The sequence below is a fragment of the Alnus glutinosa genome, chromosome 5, assembly GCF_958979055.1.
Source record: "Alnus glutinosa chromosome 5, dhAlnGlut1.1, whole genome shotgun sequence".
In the NCBI taxonomy this organism is placed as follows: Eukaryota; Viridiplantae; Streptophyta; class Magnoliopsida; order Fagales; family Betulaceae; genus Alnus; species Alnus glutinosa.
Genome location: NC_084890.1, coordinates 27278364 through 27289615, shown reverse-complemented (window position 1 = coordinate 27289615; position 11252 = coordinate 27278364).

Below are 11252 nucleotides of genomic sequence, written 5' to 3'. Positions count from 1 at the left end.
TGGTCTTCCTGTTGTAGGCAACCAAAAATAAAACCTTTACCTCTGAAAATATATGTAGTAGTGCAAGTAAGGGTCGATCCCACAGAGAATATTTAGCCTAGTTTTATGCTACGTGAATAAGGATGGAGGGTTTGAGTATAATGAAAATAATTTTAAAAAGAACAACTAAGGAACAATTCAAATTAAAGTATAAATCAAAAGAACAAACATTGGTCTAAGTCAACATCCACCATCGGAATTTTACAACTGATCATCGGTGCAAGTATATATCAATTCATACTTTGAATATTCATCATTGGAACTATTTTCCTATCTCTCCTTAGTCGCAGTTAATTAGAAGACAAGCGCTCTAATTAACCCTAGCTACTAAACAACCCAAGACAAGTGCTTAAGAATTAGAAAGATCGATGAAGCGAAACAACACAAGCACATGCGGTTGCATTTAATTTCGTTGGGCATTCTTCCTAAGATTTAATAATTTTTGACGCAGCAAATTATTAAATCTTCAGAAATTATTAAATCTTAGTTTCTTCACAAATTAGAGGGATCAAACAATTACAGATTTGATATCTAACCCAACAATAAATTGCAATGAATAATAAACTAGTAGGCCTCCTAGTAATTAAACGAGACAATCATGAAAATAGACACAGAAGAATATCCGATACTCAAAGCATAAATTAAATAATAAAAACAAATTAGATCTCACAGTTTTATTGATTTCGAGGCTTTCGTTTCCTTTGACCAATTATAAAAGTTTAGCTGCGCAGGACCATGATTAAAACTTAAAAGAGAAGTTAGAGAAGAGGGAAGAGGATGATTCTTTTCTAGTCTGATGATTCTCCCACTTTATACGCATTCATCCCCCATATTAGAAGCCTACAAAATCTCCTAAAAATATGCTAAAGCTTATCCCTTATCTTCTAAAGATATTCTAAAGTTTATCCTAAAATAACAATATCCAAATCTGACTAATTAAGGAAAATATTAAAAATAAAATAAAGTCCTAATATAACGAGGAAGGTGGTATTTTCAACTGGACTTTCGTGCACATGATCTGAAAACTTCCGCAAATAGATCGCCTATTAGAATGTCAACTTCAAGCCCGATTTCGACATTGATTCAAACAGTATCTCTCAAAACTCAAAACATGAAAGTTGTAGATCTTTGTCTTGGTGTTCCAATCGGAGCTCGGATGAGAGAGTTATGCCCATATTACGAAGTGAAGTCGAAATTGTCCAAAATCACCCAATTAGCTTTGTTTTGCATTTAACCCATCTATTTGCATACTAAATCAAAATATAAGAATAATGAGTACATTTAGGTACCAAATAAGGATAAAAGACTAAACATCAAGGGAGAAAAATATGACATTTTGCATTCCCATCATACACTCCAAGCACAACACAAAACGTAGCCATTGAAGAAAATTTAAAAAAGAGAGAAAAAATTATTATCATACTTAACATAATCTATAGGCTGCATAAGTAGGGGTGGGAAAAAACCCACCCACCTGCACCGACCATTTCCCCCCGCCCAACCCCTAAAAACACGGTTTTTACTTTCTTTTTTTCCCGGAGTACGGGTTGGATTTTGACTAACCTGTGCGGCGCGGGTTGCTGGTTAAAGTTTTAAAAAACCCCGGGGACCCGCCCCGCCCTACCTCTCCCTGTATAAAATAAAACACAAACATAAACAAACCCTACATTTAACCCATTCGCCGCATTCTAGAATTTTCTCTCCACTATTCTTCCTCCCCGAAAATCTCTCCCCCAAATCTTTTAGATTCTTTGTTCCTTTTCACTTTTCAGCCTCCGCTAAAATCTCTCCCCTAAATCTTCCAGATTTTTTGTTCCTCTTCACTCTCAGCCTCTCCTAAAATCTCTCCCCCAAATCTTCCTCTTCACTCTCAACCTCCCCAAAAATCTCACCCCCAAATCTTTCTTCCATTTCTCTTCACTGTTCAGCCTCCCTAAAAATCTCTACCCAAAATCTTCCTTCCTTTATGAGCTCACCAACAACAAGGATGGAATCTGCCATCAAGATTGGAGTAACGGCCATCACGCGCCCACCATTCACACCCGGATTGACGAAAGCAGATTGGACTCTTTGACGGTGGGGACTTTCGCTAGCCCTCTGGTCGATCTACATCCCTGGTGGTGGAACTCCTTCAATACACACATCTCGTGGACCCAGCTAAGGCTCAATTCCAAGATCCAAACCCTTAGTTAGTTTCTTTCCTAGTTCTTTCTTCGATTGTGTTTGGTTGATTTAGTTTTGGTTTCACACAAAAAACCCGCACCACTCTACCCAACCCGCGCCCTTGCCACACACGAACTCGCCCCGCAATGGATTCCCCATTTTAAATGTAGAATGCGGGTGAGAAATTCTCAACCTGCATGGGTGCGGGGCGGGAGCAAAAAGGGCAAAAATCCGCCCCGCCGCTCCCTATGCACAACCCTATGCATAAGAGAGAAGGAAAAGTTAGTATCATAAGCTTAACACTAAAAGGAAGTTCAAGATTGGGGAGTGGGTTTACTTGATGTACTAGCCTTACAAGCAACAGACCTTAGCCATTTGAAAAAGCTGGAAGATTTCTCCAAGACGTTTTGATCTCTTCCATATCTTGCAAAAAAAATTGATGATGTGACCTAAAAACAAGGAAACAAAGCTATCATCAAGGTTTTGGTTAATTGGAAAGGGATACAAGATGAAGACTCAACATGGGAAATTTTTTTTAGAATTGTTACGAGTACTAAAACTTTTACGGAAGGAAGCTTACAGATAAGAGTTAAATGTTGCACATTCAAGCCCCTTAACTTGCATATGTTAATTTCTTAGCATTGTTATTTGTTTGATTTTGTGTTGTTTTAATGTTTTCAGGTTCTAAATAAAGATGCAATTAATTCTATTAATTTTGGGCTTAAAGCACACTTTGAGAAGACCTAGAAGATATATTTAAGCTTAACCAATCATAATAGAATACATATATGATGTGATTAAGTTTAATCAAATCAAGTGAAGGATTAAATCGAAATTTATCCAATAAGAGTCAAAATCGGATTGGATTCAAATTTGGATTATATACATATCTTAGTGTTTGGATCATAACTTTTTCTCAGATATCGGATTGCAATGATATTGTTGGCGTTGGAAAGCTAATAAAAAATGAAACAAATATGTTAGAAATAGATTTTTCCTAATTCGGAAGTTTACTATGCCAAAATCACCCCGCAATAAAAAACATCAATTCTGGACGAATTTGGAATCATTTTCCTACTTGGATTGAAGTTTCAATCTCCTACTTGAACAAGAAGACTCAAGAGACGATTTTTCAGGAATTCCAAAAGCTTCTAGGCCTCTCCTAATCTCTATAAATAGACCCCTAAGCTTCAAGAGAAGGTGTGCTTGTGCTTGTGCTTAGTTTTAGACAATAAATTATTCTTGGAGGCTTGACAAGTTGAAGAGGATAAGAACATGGCAGGAGGCCATCCCAACACCACGATGAGCGGCTAAATTCTTACAAGGGTGTTGATGTAGCCCTTTCCAAGTAACAATGGTTTAATAGTATTTTAATTTGGAATTTTTTATATGCATGATGGTTGTATAACTGTGAGAATTGATCTTAATGTTTATATTTAATCATTATGAATTTCTTATCTTGTCTTAGAAAGTCTTTTATATTGATTGAATTCAATCCTTCATATTTTCTGTAATTATGTGAATGATTGTTATATAACAGTTTTAATTAACATATAAACAAGATGGTTAGATAGACTATGCGTAGGAAAGACGTATTGTACTACACCCTAGTTAGTATAACTTAGGTAGACAGTTCGTACCAACCGAAGATGTGTTATACTATTACATTGATTGTATGTATCCTATTAAAGACGTAGCTAATCCATACCAAGGAAAGTCGGGTCGTACCGCAACTTAGTGGTTAGGTGGACGGTTCGTGCCAACCGAAGATGGATTATACTTATTCTTTAGAGGTAATTTCTGAACTACTCGAGTGAGACGAGCCCTATGTCATGCATAGTATGAATTTTCCTTGTTAATTTATGATTGACCATTGTTATGTGGTGAGTGGTGAAATCAATCCCCTATTCTTTCTCTCATCCCTACTCTATCTTTATTTTGATGTCTTTACTTTTATGCATTTAACTTAGTTATAAATAAACAAAAATCAAACATATTTTAAATTCAGTTATATTTAATCTTGAAAAACTTGATAGCAACACCTACACAGTCCTTGAAGTTCGACTCCCTCAACATAGCCCTATCCTATAATGATTCGTTCTATTGCGAGTGGTTATTTTATTATTGATATATTTTGGTAAAAAAAAGACCACATCACTTACCAAGTGACAAGGAACCAATTAAAGAAATAAAAAAAAAATTTAGTGAGGACTCTAGATTTGAAAGAGCTTCTGTGTTAGGAGAAAAAGTGTCAGGACCAATGAGTCTTCATGTGTGTACTTTTTCAACAAAAAAAAATGAGAAGTTGCGTTGGTTTTCTCTCTCTCTTTGCGCACTCTCCATCTTCTGAGAAAAAAAAAAGAGTTTGGAGACTCATCTTTTGAGAAAAACAAAAAACAAAAAGCTCTCCAATTTTGCATCTCTACAAGGTCTCTCTTTCTCTCTTTGAGGTTCTGGAGAAACCCATAGGGGGGGAATTTTCAAGATGGTTTCAGGGAAGCATACGGGTGGAAAATTTGCAGTTCCACATGATTCGAAAAGATAGGAATCCTTTACTCCCAATCCAGAAGTCTGCCCCCTCTATCTTTCTTATTAAGGTGTACGGAGTCATGAGCATAATAATCAATCCTCTACCGCCCTCTGGCCTTATCAATAATACACTTGCAAACATGGCACCCTCCGTTTTGCATTTGCGTTGTGTTCGCAACATAGGCTACTTGTATATTGTTTTATGGACGAAAAGAACCCATGAAGGTGGAAACCAAGCAAATCTAATGAGAAAGAACCCACCCCAAACTGGGAAAAAATTACTTCCTAACAAACTCGCTAGAAAGAGATAGGCATCTAGTGCGTGCTGGTCGATTGTGATGAGTCTCCAAACACAATAATGGGTTTCTCAAGGACCAAAGAGGGAGACCTTGGAGAGATGCGAAAATGGAGAGCACAGAGAGAGCAAAAACAAACGCAGCTTCTCAATATATATATATATTGTCGACAAAGTACATTGAAATGAAGACTCACTGTTCCTGAAATTTTCGCCCCCAACACGGAGGCTTTTTCAAGCCAGTGTCCTCTCTAATTTTTTTTTTTTTTTTTAATTGGTTCCGCATCACTTGGTAAGCTCCCCTCTGTAAAAGTTAAAGTACTCGTCGCATTTCTCAAAATTTTTAGAGGCTGCGTGAGTGCTTTCCTCACGTTGTGCACAAGGTGTCACCACATAATGCACTTCCTTCATAGCCCCCACGACTAGTCTTTCGAAGTCCATAGGTACAAGGTTACACGAGACGAGTAAGAAGAAAGCTATTGTATAGCTTATTGAGGCATAATGAGAAATAGACCAGAAGTTCCTTATCATGATCTTTCTGAGCATCAGCTTCTCCTTCGGGATGTACTTAATGAGGTAGGCAGATTCCTTCCATTTTGGGTGGACACCATTTGGGAAACATACACATAGGTCTCTCCGCGACAAGATGGTATCCATGGTATAGAGGCATAGGGAATCCAAAATGTAAGGATCCCGCGTAGGTGCACTCGGTGCGTGCCCAAATCCGGCCAGACCAGTGGTGGGTTGAAGTAGAGGGTCAAGGAAAAGACAAAAGTGCAGGCCATAGTGGAGGCTGAACTCAACCAGCGTGTCGAGGGGGGAGTCGCTTATGCCTCCGCAATAGAGCTGACCGCCACTGTCGCTGGTGGCGTAGGTTCACCCAATCCATGCCCAAATCCAGCTAGACCGTGAAGGAAAAGACAGTAGTGCCCCTAATTTGTTTATGATTGAACACTTGTTTAAAGATTCGGTGTTTTCATCTCTATTCTATTTTTTCTTTTTGTTGTTTTTAGCTGATGTGTCAAGTTTCTATTGGCGGCTGTAAAAGTGGGGTTTTACACCATGTCCAGATAGAAGGGGCTCTCTTTTCTTAGTTGTTTGTGTTATCTTTTGATAGGGACAAAAATGCTAATGACCATAAAACTTAATAACAAAAATATTGTCACTTCAATACAGTCAAAATTTGTTTCAGAAGGGCACCAAATTCCCCACAACCACAAAAGACAAATCGGGTAGAAAAGCAAAGAAAAAATAAAAAATAGAAACAAGGTCAAAGTGTCATATTGGCAATATTGACAAGGGCTTCTAAATTTAAAAATGATTGAGTTAGGACTCTTGTATAACTCTTTTATAACTTTTTGAAACGTGTTAGTATGTGATTGGCAGGTGTTAAATTCAGTTATTGATGTAGCTTTAATCACATATTGACATGTCAGTAAGTTAGAGCACTAACACCAGCTTCCCTTAGAGTTTTATTAAATTTACGGAACCAAACTACTTTTTCCTTCCCTATTCAAATAAATTGTACAATAGCTTCCCTTAATATTTTCCTATTGTAAGATCACCTAATTTAAGAAAGAAATGAGAACAAAGAAAGATAGACAAGGAATTAAAGTGGTTCGGCCTATGACCTACGTCCATAAGTCAAAGCCATTTTTTTGCTACATTTTTCATTTATTATTTGATTGTATACAAAACTCTATTTATAAAGAACGATTCTGAATGTTACATGTTTCTTCTACTTCTACATTAACAACAATAAATTTCAATTACACAAACCACCTTGTAACTCTTGTTTCAATATATCATTTAAATATTCTTTCAAATAAATACTAGAGGAAAAAGAAAGTCAGTTAAATATTCTTTCAAATAAATGATAGAAGAAAGAGGAAAGAGAAGATGGAGAAATAATTTTTGCTATTAAAATAATTTTTAAAGGAAGAAAAAGTGTTACCCTAGATTTAGGGTAGCACTTTTTGTTCCCTTGGTTTAGGAAACACCAAGAAAGTCTGTTGCACGATTTTTTTTAGGAGTTTTCCTTACATTTAGGGAAGTGAATGAGATTTAGGGAAGCGAATAAGATTTAGGGAAGCTACTGCTAGTACTATTATAAAAGAGTTGTAGTGCAACATTACTTACATGGTTCCTGCCTCCCTCTTTCCTCATTCCTTCCAAATTTTTGTCACATTATAGTACTGGAAATCTTTTGTCAAGATACAGGAGAATGATTGAATCTTTTAACTCTTCATTACTTTTGAATTTGAGATGCATGCATAATCAATCATATTCAAGTTTTTGTGTCACCATGTGATTGAAGGATGTTAAATTTAGTGATTGACATAAGTTCAATCATGAATTGACACATGTCAGGAAGTTATAAAAGAATTTAGGTATAGTACTCTTTCAAATTATTGTCAAATTATAACACTTGTTATGAACTCATATTGTATTTGGTGGATGGCCATTTAGTTCCATCTCTTGGAATTCTATACATTCATGTCACCTTTTAGAATTCCTATAACATTCATGTAATACATTGATGTCGCATTTTGATTCATGTTCTACCCTTTCATATTCCTTCACCTCCTATTATGATTCTTTGTCTATAAAATGGAGTATTGAGTAGTATGTAGAACACACAATAATAAAAAAGAATCAAACATAGTTCCTGAAGAATTAGTTTCACATATTGCAATCTCTTCATCTTGTCTTGCTATTTTCTTTGATTTTACAATACGTTACAAGCACGAAGCTCTAACCAATTGTTGTGTTCTTTTGATCTTCAACATCAAAAGCTATCCATGAGATATTCTCAATTCATTGTAAGTCTCTTTAAGATTTAGTAATCTTATTATCTATTTTGTTAATTAACATTCTAACATATGCTTAGAAATTTTTAGTGTGTTAAGAATCATATTATAATATATGAATCTTATAATCCATGTGAGATTAATATGAACTAAAATATTATCATTATAATGCTATGAAAATTGATGTTATGAAACTTGGAAATACTATTAAGAAAGAAAATCAAGTATTCTAGCAGGATTGTGCTAAAGAAAAGATTTTTCTTTGTAATCATTTTCATGATGAAAATGAGTACCTTACAGTAAAAGATCCATTGACCTTGTGGAATAGTTTAAGGGAGAGATACGAGCACCAGAAGACAGTTATCCTTCCAAAAGCTCATTATGGTTGGATGCACTTGAAGTTGTAATCTTTAAAATCAACTCAATTAAAACTGTGTGGTGAAAAAATCACTTATGATGATATATACTATATTTCATGCCTCGAATGTGCTCATGTAGCAGCAATATCGTGAGCGTAATTTTACAAGATGTTCTAAATTAATATCTTGTCTTCTAGTGGCTGAGCAAAACAACGAGTTATTAATATAAAATCAACAATCTCGTCGAATGGGTTTTATACCATTTCCTGAAGCAAATGAAACCTCATTTCATGGCAATAATGGAAACTGTGGTCATGGACGTAGACGTGGTAGAAAAAGTTACAGAGGTCAATGGGAACGTACTCATAATTCTTACAAAAGAAATGTTTCATACCACTAGAAGTGAGACCACACTAAGGCGAAACAAAATGAAAACAAAGGTTTACAGAATAAACCTACAAAGAACTATGAAGATAAATGTTACATGTGTGATATGAAAGGATATTGGTCGCATACCTATAGTACGCCTAAACATCTGGTAGACCTATATCAAGCCTCCATAATTTTTTTTTTTAAAAAAAAAAGTAAAAAGGAAAAAGAAAGTGGAATTGAAATGAATTTTGCTAATCACAGTGATCCTATAGATCCTCTGGTTTTACTTGATATTATAAATGGATAGGGTATCGCTCATCTTAATGTTTCTAATTTCTTTGTAGATTCTAACAGAAAACTGATCTTTTGATTGGTGATTAATATGTCTATAACAATTAATATGTTTTCATTATGTCTTAATCACATTATGTTTGCATTGTCAACTTTATTTGTATTTTGTTCTTTCTTTTTTGAGTAATAAAATTTAATATATAGGGGTAATTACCTTTTTCCCTCATGAACGACCAACTTTTGCGCAAAGCCCCCACAAATTACCAACTCGACCAAAATAGATCGTTCAACTACCAAAGACAACCATTTTCCCCCCTTCCGTCAGTCAAAGGGGTTAAAACAAACGGTCAACGAGTCACGTGACTGTCACGTGCCGTTTTATATGGGAGCATGTTGGAAGATGGTGGTAGTTCATGGGTGCATGTTGGAAGATGGTGGTAGTTCATGGGGGAAAAATAGAAAGAAAATGAGGGTAAAACAGCATGTGATGGTCACGTGACCCGTTGACCGTTTGTTTTAACCCTTTTGACTGACGGAAGGGGGGAAAATGGTTGTCTTTGGTAGTTGAATACTCTATTTTGGTTGAGTTGGTAGTTTGTGGGGGCTTTGCGCAAAAGTTGGTAGTTCATGGGGGGAAAAGGTAATTACCCCTAATATATATTTTGTTTATGTATATAGGCATAAGTCATACTGATGGAATGATTCAAGATAAAAAAAAATAATTTCAATATTTAATATTTAACAAAGCTGGTATCAATACAATATCAGGTTCATCAAACCTAATTGAAGGCTCTAGAAGAGCGAAAATCATATTGTCAAAAGAAAAAAAAAAATTATTGACGATGCTTTGTATTCTTCTAAATCTAGAAGAAATTTAATCAGTTTTAAGGATATTCGTCTAAATAATTATCTTGTTGAAACCACTAATGAATGCAGTGACGAATATCTTTATATTACTCAAATAATTTCGGTCCAGAAGCTCATATTAGAAAAAGTGTCTACTTTCTTTTTTGGGTTGTATTATACAATAATTAGAACAATTGAATCAGAAGTTGTGATGCACCAAAAGTTCTCTGATCCAAAGATATTTATGCTTTGGCATGATCGTCTTGGACATCCAAGAACAATAATAATGCGTCGAATAATTGAGAACTCATATGGATATCCCTTAAAAAACCAGAAAATTCTTTTACCAAATGATTATCCTTGTGCTGCATGTTCTCAAGGTAAACTTGTTATCAAACCATCCCCTTCTAAGGTAATTGTTGAATCTCCATCATTTTTACAAAGAATTTAAGGGGATATATATATATATATATATATATATATATATATATATATATATATATATATATATATCATTTAGATATTTTATGGTTTTAATAGATGCATGAACTAGATGGTCACATGTTTGCATGCTTTTCTATTTGTAGTGTTGCATTTTCTAGACTTCTTTCCCAAATAATTAGATTCGGGGCACAATTTTCTGATTATCAAATTCTATCCAATTCAATCTATTTGGATGGATAATGCGAATGAATTTTCATCTCAAACATTTTTATTACTATTGCATATCAATTGGAATTAATGTTGAACATCATGTTGCTCATACTCATACTCAAAATGGTTTAGCTTAATTGTTTATTGGGAAAACTGCAATTTACCCCCTGATGTTTACACGAATTTGCAATCCTGGTACCAATGTTTAGATTGCTTCAATTGCACTCAAGAAAGTTGCAAAAATTTGCAATCTACCTCCTTTCCGTCCAATTGCTCCGTCTGATGAGACAGAAGTGACCCCATGTGCCTCGCACATGCATTTTTTGGACATAGGTGGATAAAAATGCCCTCATTTTAACGGCACCACTTTGTCCAATATAACCGCAAAAAATTCATCAAAACACTTTAGGCCTCCTCAAATCGTGGATATGAACCCGGGACACGTGTCTCTCCTCAAAGCCGTCCTCATCTCTTCACGTGGCCGTGGAGGAGTCCCAGATCTTGCATGTGCAGACGTGGCTGGTGGAGACGATGAGCAAGCCGTCCTGGTTGAAGCTCACAGACATGACGGGCATGGAGTGAGCACATATCGCATGGACGCACCTCCCGGTCTTCACCTCCCATATCCGAATCGTCTAATCGAAAGACCCTGACACGATCAGGTTCAACTGCGGACCGAAGTTCACACAAAACACCAAGTCTGAGTGCCCCCGCAGGGTCTTCACGTGTGCTGACCACCACACATATATTATGTTTCTTATTTGCTGGCTCAAGTATGTATCTTCCATTGTCATCCTATCGGGATCACTCCGATCCATGCTCAGCAAAACGGGCGAGTCCTTTCCCTATCTCCTCAATTTTCTGTTTTGATGATGTTCTAATCACATTTATTTT